The sequence below is a fragment of the Pleurodeles waltl genome, chromosome 9 (genome assembly GCF_031143425.1).
Source record: "Pleurodeles waltl isolate 20211129_DDA chromosome 9, aPleWal1.hap1.20221129, whole genome shotgun sequence".
Taxonomy (NCBI): Eukaryota; Metazoa; Chordata; class Amphibia; order Caudata; family Salamandridae; genus Pleurodeles; species Pleurodeles waltl.
Genome location: NC_090448.1, coordinates 332,877,168 through 332,891,131, shown reverse-complemented (window position 1 = coordinate 332,891,131; position 13,964 = coordinate 332,877,168). Strand labels below are relative to the sequence as shown.

General features: G+C 42.2%; 1 protein-coding gene across 2 annotated transcripts in view; it reads right to left on the bottom strand.

Moving 5' to 3' along the window:
- RNF123 (ring finger protein 123) overlaps nucleotides 1-8,166 on the bottom strand; it is a 1,441,353-nt gene extending 1,433,187 nt beyond the window's left edge. The window contains exon 1 of one of the 2 annotated variants that reach the window (XM_069206868.1): nucleotides 7,497-8,166. The gene's annotated coding sequence lies outside the window, so the exon portion shown is untranslated. The remainder of the gene's footprint in view (nucleotides 1-7,496) is intronic. The other variant, XM_069206867.1, reaches the window with a different exon arrangement.
- Between the last annotated feature and the right edge of the window lie 5,798 nt (nucleotides 8,167-13,964).

The window sequence follows — 13,964 nt, the reverse complement described above, 5'->3', positions numbered from 1 at the left end:
GAGGCCTATAAGCAGTCTGGCTCCCAAAAAGGGTAGCCCAGCACACAATAGCCCAAAAGCATCTTAAGGCCCTAGCCATGTATGAGGCAGAATATGCGCACCTTCGTACTAAACAAAAATATTATGCAGGGGGCAATAAAACAGGGTGTATTTTGGTTCTTTGGATATGGGCTCAGGTATTCAAAAAGAGAATAGCAGAATGAGGGGTCACAGGGCTGCAGGGTGTATCAGGATACACAAATAGCTCAAGGATTTGAGCATTTCTACTCTACACTATACTATACACAGCAGAGGCCCTCAAACTGGGAGAGGCTGAGACCTACTTAGCCCAAGTCTATTTTGACTGCATCCCTGTAGACGATACCTTGCAACTAGACAGTGACATCCATCCCAACGAGGTGCTCAGTGCCATAACTCGCCTGCAGTCAGGTAAAGCACCTTGCCAAGATGGCTACACTTCTTTTATAAAACGTTTGTGGGCCTCCCTGGCCCTCCTCCAACTCTTAGTGTGTCCAGCTCCCACATAGACACTATGCGAGAGTATTCATCAAACCTGGAAAAGACCCTACGTTTTGTTCTTCATAGCGCCCCATCTAATTGCTAAATGTCCATGCTAAGATCTTCACCAGTATACTGGTGTCCCGCCTCGCCCCCTACATGCAGGGCTTTGTAGATCCTGACCAGGCTGGGTTCCTTCCAGAGAGGTGCTGCAGTGATAAACACTAAATGCCTTTTCCATCTCATAGACAAAATTTCCTGTTCTCACAAACCAGCACTCCTCCTCTCAGCTGACGTCAAAAAGGCATTTGACTGGGAGCATTGATTGTATCACAAGTTGGAGCTGACCAAAGCTGGTCTGGGTGCCAGATTCCAACGATGGATATGGTGCAGTTATACTAACCCTACGGCTGTGGTTAGACTCAACGGGCTGATGTTGCGACCCTTTAACGTAGCACGGGGCACTAGACAGTGGTGCCCCTTGTCGCCACCCCTCTTTGCCCTCTGCATGGAGCCGTCCACACAGTGAGTAAATAGACACCCACTATTGGGGTTCAGAAGCATAAACTCACTTTACATGCTGATGATGTCATGATAGCCGTTATACAACCATTCTCCTCCCTCCCCCCAGTGATGCAGAAATTAGAAGACTTTGGGAGAGCCTCGAGCTTTAAAGGCAAACTTCCAGAAATCAAAAGGCCCTTAGCCTTATCATTCCACAAGTTGACCAATTCCAACTAGAACACCTCTTTCCCTTCACATGGGCTACCCACGGGTCACCTATTTAGGCTTGTAAATATACCCCACGCTAGAGCGAACAGTGGACAGTAATTACACAACATTACTGTCCTTTTTCTGAGTCGATATACAGTCCTCTAAGGGAGGCTCCCTTTCTCTTTTGGGTAGGTTGGCGGCTGTTAAAATGACCCTACTACCCAAGATATTCTATGTAATTGCCACTGCAGGCCCCCTAACCCACTAAGTGTCATTAGTAAGCTACAGCACCTAATTGAAGACTACATATGGGATGGTAAAAAGGCCAGCATGGCAAAGAAACAAGCATACTATGCTGTGATGGAGTGTGGTTTGGGCATTCACCACTTGGTGCGGTACTATCAGGCAGCGCAGTTCTGATATTTGGTAGAATGGTCTAGGCCTCAAACTGAGAAGCACTGGTGGTTTACAGACCAAGTGGTAGCTGGCATCAACATCTGTAAAATGCCATGGCTACCCAAGCCACACGGCCATCAGAGGTTTGTATCTCTCTGATAGTTAGGGCGACGATAGGAGCCTGGGACATGGTGCAGTTGACATTGAAGCTTTCTACCCACATATCAACACAAGACAGCTATTATAGGAAAACCCAAATTCCCTCCAGCTCTACAGGGGACCGCATTCTTACTGTGGCAAAAGACCAGTTAGAAAAGGTTGGGGGACCTATTCGATCAAGATGACATTATGGACCTCGCACAGGTCCAGTATAGCTATGGCATCCATCCCAGTGCACAATGGCAATATGCTGCCATTCGGCACTGAGTTACACAACCACATATACGCCCGCATACCAGACGACCCCTCACACCTTTTGAGAAATGGATCCTCACCCACGACATGGCCAAAGGCCGTCTTTCTGACATATATGCCCTCATTAACATCCTGATGACCAACACTAAATATCCAGCACAGTGGTGATGGGAACTAGAGTGTGAACGCCCCTTCACCTCTAAAGAGTGGTCTGACATTCTTACACTGGGCCCGCGCGTCTTCTTGTAGCGCCTCCAGAAAGGAGGCTTTACTTAAAATTCCACATTGCTGGTATGGCACCCCTCCTATAACAGTTTAATGAAAACAGGGCATGAATGATGGATGCTGGAGGCACTGTGGACACATAGGCACATTCTTTTGCATTGATCCAAACTGCAACAATACTGGATGGACTTCCTGGCAGATATTAATGAGATGTACGAAACCAACCTGCCCAGGCAAGCAATTCATACTGTCCAAGTGGGGTACAGATAAGATGCCGACATGGCTGGCTTGGCAGCATAAACTATGGGAACACCTTGGCATGGAGAAGCTGACTGTGATAGTGGACCACACATTGCCGCAATTTGATACAACTTGGGAGCCCTGTATACAGTTTCTAGGTCGAGAATTCAGGCAACTCTCCTTTCCAGCCTTCTTGCGGGTACTTCGCATCACACAAGCAGAACAGGACGCTGACTGAGGTGTGGAAATATCGATTTATCCTGAATTATCTACACCTTGGCCTGAACTCACTGCTTTTCCTAATATCTGGGGTTGTCAAGCAGGTCCCTATCTTCCTTTCCTTGACATTCCTCTTTACCTTACCTCCCACCTTCTCTTGCCAACCTACCTTCCCAGCTTAACATCTCCTCCTGTTAACCTGCCTTTTTCTTTGTTACGCCTCACAGGCCAATGGATGTAGGTAAAGCTATTGCTATGTATCATTTATCTCTTGAAACTCAATAAAACAGATTTAAACCTAAAATCTTTGCTTCATGATGCACAATCTGGCTTTCGCACAGGGTACAGTACAGAGTTGGCCTTGTTGGAAGTCTTCAAATTCATTAAGTTTATTCTTGATCAGGATGCATCGGCAATGGTTGTGCTCTTTGATTTGTCATCAGTGTTTTACACAGTCTCTTACCCTTGGTTATTCAATAGGCTGAAGAATATAGGAATCCAAGGGCAGGCTTGGACCTGGATTAAATGTTATCTTGAAGACAGATCTCAAGCTGTATTTCTTGCCCATTTTACTTATACCGCTAAGCCTTTTGAGTGTGGAATACCCCAAGAATCAGCTTTGAGCCCTACCCTTTTTTATGTTTACTTGGAACCCTTGACAAACTTGGTGGAATCGTGTGGCCTGAAGGTGATCTCTTATGCTGATGATACTCAGCTCCTTCTGTCCTTCCAAGATATGCAACAGACGCTTTCAATTCCTTCTAGAAGTGCCTGAAGTCTGTTGTCGACTGGTTGGGTGATGCTGCCTTAATCTGAACTCCGACAGCATGAAAATCCTCTTTTTTTGGTACAAGCCAGTCCCCTTATTCACTCAACTGGTGGCCTTCAGAGCTTAGAACGGCATCTGCTCCATCCTCTTCTGTGGGAAACCTGGGCTTCAAATTTGATACCGCCTTTTCTTTTGAACTTCATGTCAAAGAGGTCTCACTAGCTGTTTTGCAATGATGAAGGCCCTCAGGACAATGTTGAATATGGTTCTGGTAGCTACCAGGAACACCACTGTACATGCTTTGGTCACTTCAAAATTAGACTGTGCGAATAAGCTATATCTGAGTTTGCCTGCCAACCTGCTACACTGTCTGCAAATCCAGCTGTGCACCTTATCCTTAAACTGCCAACACACCAGTTAGTGTCTACTTATCTACGTCAGCTGCACTAGGTACCTATTGCTATCTGCATCAAATTCAAGGCATTCATTTTTGCTTACAGAGCCTTAGAGCTGAAAAGTCCATTGTACCTTAAAATTAGGCACAAAGCCTACAGTCAGGGCAGATCTTTCAGGTCAAACTCCTTAAAACTCATGCATTACCCGAAGGTCCACAAGGCTAGACGAGGTGGACGATCCTTTGCGTTCTTAATGGTGAAACTTAAGAATTTACTTCTGATTGCCCTGTGTTTTGGCCCCTCTGAAACTGCTTTCAAAAAAAGTCTGAAGGCTTATCTTTTTAATGCTTATGCCAGCTGTCTAGGGATGGGTTGTGTGTTTGTGGTCCCACTGCTATAGCTGGATGCATTCATCACAAGCAGATGCAAGCTTTATAAATGCCTAATGTATTATAAAGTATTGAATTTGCTATTAAATGGACACTACATTCTAGAAAGAATGATTGCAGCTGTAGTTTAAAAAAACAAAGATTGTGCAATCTTTCATCCCACAGAGCACAAAAATCTCTATGCTGCAAACATCACAGCTTACCTAGCGTCTAAGGGCACAGCTTGCGCAAAGGTTCCTTACCAGATCATGGACCTACGGAGACATTGAAATTACCTTATGTTGCAAAGGTTTCAATGACTAATATTGTATTTCCTGGTTCTGTTTCAGATGACTGGGATACAGAGACTTTAAAACGAATGATGTCTGATTTACAAGCATATGCTACTTGAATACTGAAGATCCTTATTTGAAATTGATCAATTGAAAATAAATGTATTGTTGTAATCACTACGCACACTATTATACATATAAAACAACTTTCTAACCTAGGGAGGTCTGTAATTAAAAAATATCCCTACTTCCAGAGTGCTGACAGATCACATCCCTCAGCTTTCCATTTTTCAGAAAATCCACAATGGCTTCAAAAGAGTCTTATCACCACTATCAAGCTGATTTATTCAAATGAATTTAGTCAGAAGCTGGCGATTCAAGGCTATGACCATTGCAAAGAAAATGTTTATGAGAAAAGTATATGGGAAACACAATTTTAGCAAATCAAGGGAAAGAATCCTTATTTGGAGCAGGCATTATACCTACAGAAATTATTTTATTGAATAAAACCATCCAATCGAACACCTTGTCAGGATTCGGTACTATGAAAGACTTTAAAAAAACATCTTTACAAAAAATAAATTAATTTGACTGTTCAAAACTTGGCAATTGCAAATGAATATTTCTGATATAAATGAAATGGTCCAGAATGGAACCTATAATTCTACTCAATCCCCTCCTGAAGATTTACCCTTATGACCCTATGATTCCAATACCTGCATGCATAGATTTCTTTCCAAACACCCCTGGTCCTAAAGCTATTTGACCTGATCCACGATACAGCACACAAACACCTGTAGTAGGCACGACAAAGTATGGGCAAATCGTGCCAATGCAGATTAGCACTTTCCAGACTTCCAGCTGTGAGGGAATTATTATAATAATTAAAAAATATATATATATATGTATATATATATCATGGATTTCTCCAACTTCCTTCTAGGACCACGTCCCACTAGAAATAAACGATTCATAGTGATAGGAATATATGCCATTTAAAATAAGTGGAACAAATACTCAGAAAAAGAGACTGCAGAAAGAATTAGGCAAATACATCAAGAAAACCTGCAAACAAACAATGTGTTGACAATGGCATTCACATGTTCTCTAAGAGTGTATTAATTTAATCAGATCCTGTCATCCGCCTTAGACCTCCTCAAAGGAGGCCTAGATCTGTTACAGCCAGTCTCAGTTAAGAGCTGTTATATAACTAAATTGGGCTTTACAAACACCCAGATCAGGTTTCGTGAACTTCTAAACAAAACAGCTATTTTTTAGCCTTATAATCTGCCCCCAACACAGAAAAACCATGGCAAAAAAGGCCACATTTACTTTGTTGGGTATCAAGCAAGAGGAGCAATCACCATTTTCAGTTACAGACAATCGACCCGTCACCTTGCTAAAACATAGAATTATTTCCCTACCAATCATGACTTTTCATGACCTCCAGAAATAGAAATCATTAGGCCGGTACGAAACAATGCACAACTCAAATCTGTTCCATTCGTGAAAGTTTCATGTTTCTTGTCTGTGCTTCAGTAAAGAGGTTCCCTGTGATTATTAGTACATCCAGCTGTAGAGATCTGTTAGGACACTGCCTTACGTGTGATACCATTTCCTTGCATGGAATGTGTAGGGGGCTTTGACAACAGGGTTAAGTTGAATTTTATCAGTCATTCTTCTTACAGCTACCCCTACACCCCATGGAATGCAAAATAATATACAATGCAAAAATGATGCACAATCTAGTACTATGCAAAGCAATATATCCCAGTGTAATGCAATATCATACAGTGAACCAGCTATGGTGAAATGATTGCACTACAATGGCATACATTTGGTAATTGCTATTTTTATATCATGACAACTCCTGTGTGAGGCTCCAGTTAATATGACCGGTTGAGCATGCCTGAACCCACCAATCTATTCGTGTACTCAATCCCTCATCCAGCCAGACACTAACTTACACATCCCTGACTGACTCACCCATTAGTTACACAAGCACTCAGTCGCTCACTCTTACATCCTCTCATTGGGACACTCATCCATTCAACCATTAACATACTCACATTAACCCACTTGCCGATCCGCACAAACTTGCCAATGAACGAAGATGCACTTTCACTTACGGAAACCAGTTGGGCCGATTGGCTTTGCCAATAGCTTGTCTTTATATATTCCGTGGCCTTGCGACAACGGCACACCCTATGCCATAATGTAGTATCTCGCACAACCACGGTATTCCGCTTTCTAAGAAGGCAGCAAAAGAAAACACCCTACCATACCTGGCCACCAAGATCAATTTCTCGAGTAAAACGTGCCTAATGCGCACAGTATCTTCATCACACTAGACATACAAAAAAACAAGAAGGAAAAGACGAGATCCTAGACACTCTCTAGCTACGCAACTTTGTTACGGAACTCCACCAGGGTTCAAACGTGCAAAGTCACATCCTTTACCCACATCCAGAATAAGTAAGACCTCGTCACCAAAGAAACCACCACTGCTGAACTGTCTTTTTGAGTACCTGATTTTCGCCAGGCCCTCTTCTTGGTCGACATTAACCTTTCTACCTCTGTATAACACGTTTTCCATTTACCCTTCTTTCTTTTCCAGTGCTTCCTGTAACCACTGGCTTGCCTATGTTATATACTTCTATATTGTACATTTCTCCATTATTACTCTAGCAAAAAATTAAATAGTGTATAGAAGGTGTCTCAACTTACTGCTGTGATAATATGGAAACCTGTTACGGCGGTGAACAAATATTATTCAGTCAGAAGTAGAATATGGAGATTTATTTGTAGTATAAAAAAACTACAGATGCGCCTGAAAGCCATTATGCGGTTTGAGCTGCAAACACAAATGCAACTAATTTACTTTAGAAAATGTTTTGACACTTGCTGATCAAAGTGGCCCTGAACTGTTATAAGAGGTTCAATGGAACAGTGGTGCCCTCCTTACCTGTGTAGTGCACCTCTGCCAACGAAGAGTCTTCCACTCCTCCACGTGAGTTGCAGATCAACGGTTTCCAATGTGAGGCAGAATTCCTTTGAGCTGTCCTCTTCCTTCTCTGTGTTCAGCCTTCTTGTGCCTCTTGAGTTATCTGGGCCTGCCCTAAACTGTCCATTAAGGCCGTCTGCACAAGGTAATATTGACTAAACACCTCTATCTTCCTAAAATATTCTTAGCAATTCTGCTCACTTGCTCCTGTTGCCTTTAGTGGTACAGAAAACACTCTTTGCGCTCTTAGGATCACTCAACTACACAAACCTCTAGTCACTACGAATACACTCCATCCTCTGCAAAGTAATGAAACAGTCCGCCTTCTGAACTTTCACTGGCAGCTACTCCCTGCTTTCCTGCACTCTAATTAAGCAGTGCACTCTCTGTTCACCACTGAACTCGTTGTCCAGCTACCACTATCCCCATGCCGCTCTCTACCCTCAATGTGCATTTAACCTTGCACGCTCCCCCATCCGACTATTTTTTACCCTCAGTAACCGAACACCTCGCTGCACAAGATGACCACCTGTCCACTGGTTGGAAAACGAACCTTGCATGAACTCAGTCTAAAATCTGTTGTCCGTTGTTGATATTTAACATGTCATTTGTGTCGGTAACATTTAGTACTTCCGGTTCACATTACAACCAATCCTACAGCCGAACATATTTTGAGGGCCGACTGGGAGTGGGAGGAGAAACGGGGGCACTTCGACCAACCAGCGTGCTGTGCACAGGTTTAGAGACGCTGATTGGCTGTAAAGTCTGGATGGTCAGCCGTCCTTCGCAATTCGGTCGGTGTGCCGCCAAGCAAACCTCATATTGATGTTGTTGCGGAGGTGCTGTGTCTGCTGAAAATGTTAAGTTAGGGACCTGGTGGACTGGGCCTGTTTTACCGTTTGCGGTTCTCAAACAGGAAAGATAAATTGGGAACAAGGGCGTGGACTACTGCGGACCCCTTGGTGTCACAGGACTGGATGGTTAGACTCTGCCGGGGGCCCACTTGGCTTCTATTTACTTCTCTGGGCGTCAGGCCGGGCCAATGATCGTCATGTGGAATCTTCTAGAGTTTGGTGCGGAAGCCAATTAACTGGGAGAATCGTGCAATACTTCACCACGTGGAAGCGTCTTGCCTTAGTGCATACCATTATATAACTAATTTGAAATTTATTAAAAGGGGTGCTTTTAAAACATGAAAGTAGAAGCATGCATGCCACCCATGACAACACCGCTAATGAGACACGGCAGTTGCCTTAAGATAGGTTCACTATATATGAATAACATTGTAGTCTATTATTAAAACGTGTAGGCGAGAGGTTTTTGCCTTTTAAAGTTCGCTTGATTTCATTAGTGAAAGACATGCATACATCATGCCTTTTCCGGTGTTTAGCCCTCTTCGAGCGCACCAACCAACATAGAGGCTCGATGTTTTCCATATGGTTTTTCTGGACTACTTTTTCTCTTTATTTCGTATGGTGATCTTGCTCGGCAGTAGTCGAGTGCTTTAATGACATTGACTCTGCTACATGGATAATTGCACGTTTGCCCATACGTTTCACTGCGATCAAACGTTTGTTTCCTTTTGTGTGGCTGCTTTGCGCTTTACTTTTCATTTTCAATGTAAGTTGCACGAAAAGTCTGGTTAGAAGTTTACAACGCTAATAGCTCCAAAGCGAGCAAACGCGAGACCCATTACATTGCAAATGCTTGTTTTAATGGCTGGCGTGTGGGCGCTTACTGACGACACAATACAGAGAGTACTTCTGACTTTCATTGTTGCGAAGGGCAGTGTCACGCTGTACCTTCGCTATTCCTCGCTCCTACTGCCCTTACCTTTTTTTACCTCCGGCTCAGGCTGTGATGACAGCCAGCCGAGAACAGAGTCGGACTTCTTAGCAGCTGGATTCTATGTCAGTACTGTGTCCTTAATAGAATTGAAACGTTCCTTCTCGTTAGCTAGGATTGTTTGCCATTCTGTGTAGCTAGGATTGTTTGCCATTCTGTGGCAGGACCACAGGCTCTGATTGTGCTTTCCAAATATGCAAATATAAACCCCACGGAAAACCAAACACAACCCTATCTGTTCAATGTTGAGCATGTAGTAATTGTTCAGACAATATTTAAAATGTACCCACTTTTGTTTTTATTTTCCATAATGTTGCACAGCATTCTGTAACTATCAATTATCTGCTCTATTGTATTGTACGCTGTATGTAATTGCAGATAGTGAATCTTGCTAAGATTTTAAGGTATTTTGAAATACTGTGAATTTGTACTGGAGAATGAATGTAATGCGACTGACGTATGAGGGTGATTGAGTGGTAGAAAATTATATGGTGTTTTTTAGTTCTTTTTGATGTACATAAAATAAGCTCATTTTGATTAGAAATCATTTACCAAAATAAGATACACAGTTGGACAATGAATGATACAATTGCAAAATGCTGTACAACATTATAGAAAATAAAAGTGGGGCAGATTTAAATATTGGTCTGAGCCATTCCTACATGATCAACATTAAATGGATAAAGTTGAATTTGGTTGCCTGTGGGGTTTCTTTTTGCATATTTGGTTGTGTTTCTCCTGCCAAAGGAACCTATATTCATTTCCAGGGGGTCCCTATATTATAATACTTGATTATGCTTTCTATATTTTTACTACTACAAATACGGTACCCAATCAAAAAACAGTAAAACATTTAAATGAACCACATAGTCCACGAGGCTTTGAACCACGCTTCCTTCACAGTGCACCAATAGTATGTGGACATAACCTACAAAACAGTGAAGCACCTGCTCTGCAGTTAAGATAAGTGCTTCAGCGTTTTATATTTCCATAGTGTCTTTTATTATAAATATTGTAAGGATTACATTGTTTTAATATATTGTGGTTTGCCTCTGCGCGATGTACATGCATGGCTGAGCGATTGGCACATAACATGCTAGTTTTGCCTTTCCCTTAGAGGTGTCCTGAGGGGACTCGTGATCGATTCCTTGTCACTTCCCTCTGTTTTCTACTAGGCAGGTGTTATGCCTGTTTCCTTCCCAATTTCCGATTCACTGTGGGGCCTTCAGCCCTTTGTTTCTGTTTTTGCCCTCCTTGTAATAAACCAGAACGCAGCTACGTTTGGGTGGCAGCCCCAGGGAGGAAGGACGCACACGTAGCCCAATTAGGCTACATGTGCGATCCTCTGGGAATCTTGCAAAAAAGTCTTTCTCTTCTGTTCAGCAGACTCCTGATCACATAGTGCTGGTGTTCTGCTCTGCTACAGACTGAGAGGAAACAAAATGAAAGGAATGCAAAGAATGCAGCACTCTTATTCTGAGTAATGAGTTTATGAAGTCACTTTCCAAGTTTCATAAACAAAAAGAATAACATGAACTTTTATTTCAAATGCAGCAACACATACGATTCTAAAAATAATCACAGCAGTAGAATAATTATGAACAATGAAACAAGGAAAATGCAATAATTCAACAATGAACATTATATATATTGTGACTATGTATTCATGCATGCACACTGCAAATAATTAAAAATGTATCACCATGGATCCTGACACTGACTTCATCCCTTTGTCTGCCAACTTCAGACCGTGGAACCCTGGACAAACGAAACAGGATGGAGACTGCCTGCAATGGGAATTTTTTTCTGGGCAAGGCATCCCTTCCCAGAGGATTTCCTTATTCTCTTAGCTGTCAAGCTTCCCCACCTTATATACTTTAAACAAACTTAAGAGGAAGGTTCTAGAAACCCCCCCTCCCTTTTAAGTAAGTTGTGAAATTTACGCGTTGGCTATGTCAGGTCAGTGTTGAGAAAGCACTCCTCAGACTGGCCAAATCTCAGTCTTTTTCCAAGACTGAGCTGTACCCTATTCTATCATGAACATTCTCAGCCTGGTACCTGCTTATCTTCAGTGCTCCCCATGTTTTGTTCCTTTCCCTGGTAAGAAGACAAAACAGGTTAAGCCGTGCACGGACAAAAACCTGCGCCACCAATGTGACAGTGTTTAAAGCTAAGCACGAAATGGAGGCAGTGGTCAAGATGGTGCCAGTGGTTAAATGCAGATAGCATTACACTCTACTGTTTGACCAGTGAATCTCATAACATACTGGTCTAAAATTAACCCTTTTTGGTTTAAACATTGTGAGCAAATTAGCTGTGCATTGTACACAGCAGCATAACATTATTATAACACAAATGACTACAAGTATCCCGCCTAAAATATTGCTCCCTTGCCCAAAATCAGGCAGCCAACCAAACAACCAGTCCCACCACCCTTTGTCTACATCCTGTTTTACTCCTTTCAACAATTCATTTAAATGTCAATATGGGACTGAATGGAATTAGAGTGGTCTGACAGATTAAAACAACAAAGACCTTCAAATTCTGAACAATCATGGTCATGATTTAACAGTAAATAATTAATAGCGACCCTGTTCTGCAATGTAGATTTTCTAGTATTTTGTATTTCTAGTAATAACTCAGCTAAAGCAATGGAAGTATGGTTGATGTTCTTCACCATTAAACATGCTAATTTGTTAATAACTCGAGTATTATAAACAGCTAATTCTTGAACTCGTACAATAGAAAGTCTTAAACTCATATATTCTGATTTAGATAATAACTGAATTTCAGAATCACAATCCTTGCTTAACCCCTTCGCTGCCAGGCCTTTTCTCTCTCAGGTGGCAGGCCTTTTTTTGGCTATTTGGAGCAGTTTGCGCTTAGGCCCTCATAACTTTTTGTCCACGTAAGCTACGCATGCCAAAACTTGTGTCCTTTTTTTTTTTCCCAACATCCTAGGGATTCTAGAGGTACCAGGAGTTTGTGGGTTCCCCTGAAGGAGACCAAGAAATTAGCCAAAATACAGCAATATATATTTTTTTAAATGGGAAAAAGGGCTTCAGAAGAAGGCTTGTGGCTTTTTCCCTGAAAATGGCATCAACAAAGCGTTTGCAGTGCTAAAATCACTATCTTCCCAGCTTTCAGGAACAGGCAAACTTGAACCAGAAAACAACATTTTCAACACAATTTGGGCATTTTACTGGTACATACCCCATTTGTACAATTTTTTGTGCTTTAAGCCCCCTTCCAGTTGGTGACAGAAATTGGTGTGAAACCAATGCTCGATCCTGGAAAGCTAAACATTTCTGAAAAGTAGAAAAAATTCTGAATTCAGCAAGGGGTCATTTGTGTAGATCCTACAAGGTTTTCCTGCAGAAAATAACAGCTGAAATACAAACAATATTGAAATTGAGGTGAAAAAACAAGCCATTTTCTCCACGTTTTACTCTGTAACTTTTTCCTGCGATGTCAGATTTTTAAAAACAATATACCTTTACGTCTACTGGGCTCTTCTGGTTGTGGGAATATATAGGGCTTGTAGGTTAATCAAGAACCCTAGGTACTCCGGGCCAATAAATGAGCTGTACCTTGCAATGGGTTTTCATTGTATACAGGGTATACAGCAATTAATTTACTGAACTATAAAGAGTGAAAAATAGGTATCAAGGAAACCTTTGTAATTCCAAAATGGGCACAAGCTAAGGTGTTGAGAAACTGTGGTTATTTGCACATCTCTGAATTCCCGGGTGTCCATACTTGCATGTGAATTACAGGACATTTGTCAAATAGACATCTTTTTTACACACAGTCTTACATTTGGAAGGAAAAAATGTAGTGAAAGACAAGGGGCAATAACACTTGTTTTGCTATTCTGTGTATCCCCCAAGTCCCCTGATAAAAATGGTACCTCACTTGCGTGGGTAGGCCAAATGCCCGCGACAGGAAATGCAACATGGAGACATCACATTTTTACATTGAAAACTGATGTGTTTTTTGGAAAGTGCCTAGCTGTGGATTATGGCCTCTAGCTCAGCCGGCACCTAGGAAAACCTACCAAACTTGTGCATTTTTGAAAACTAGACACCTAGGGGAATCCAGGATGGGGTGACTTGTGGGGCTCTCACGTGGTTCTGTTACCCAGAATCCTTTGCACCCCTCAAAATTTGGCCACATTTCGGTGACAGAAAGTTCTGGAATCTGAGAGGAGCCACACATTTCCATCCAGCCAGAGTTCCCCCGAGTCTCCCGATAAAAATGGTACCTCACTAATGCCCCAAAACACTATCTGGCCACTATAAAAATATCAAATACAAACCTACCTGTTTTTGCAGTGGGAAGCACCAGCAGTTTTGGTCTTGGGCTCAGCAGCCATATAGGGAAACCTACCAAACCCAAACATTTCTGAAAACTAGACACCCGAGGGAGTCCAGGAAGGAGTGACTTGCTGGATACCCCAGTGTTTTCTTACCTAGAATCCTCAGCAAAGCTAAAATTTAGCAAAACAAATCAGAAATCACACATTTCTGTGTGGGATCACTGCACAGGACACATTTTCTACCACCCAACGTTCCCCTCATTCTC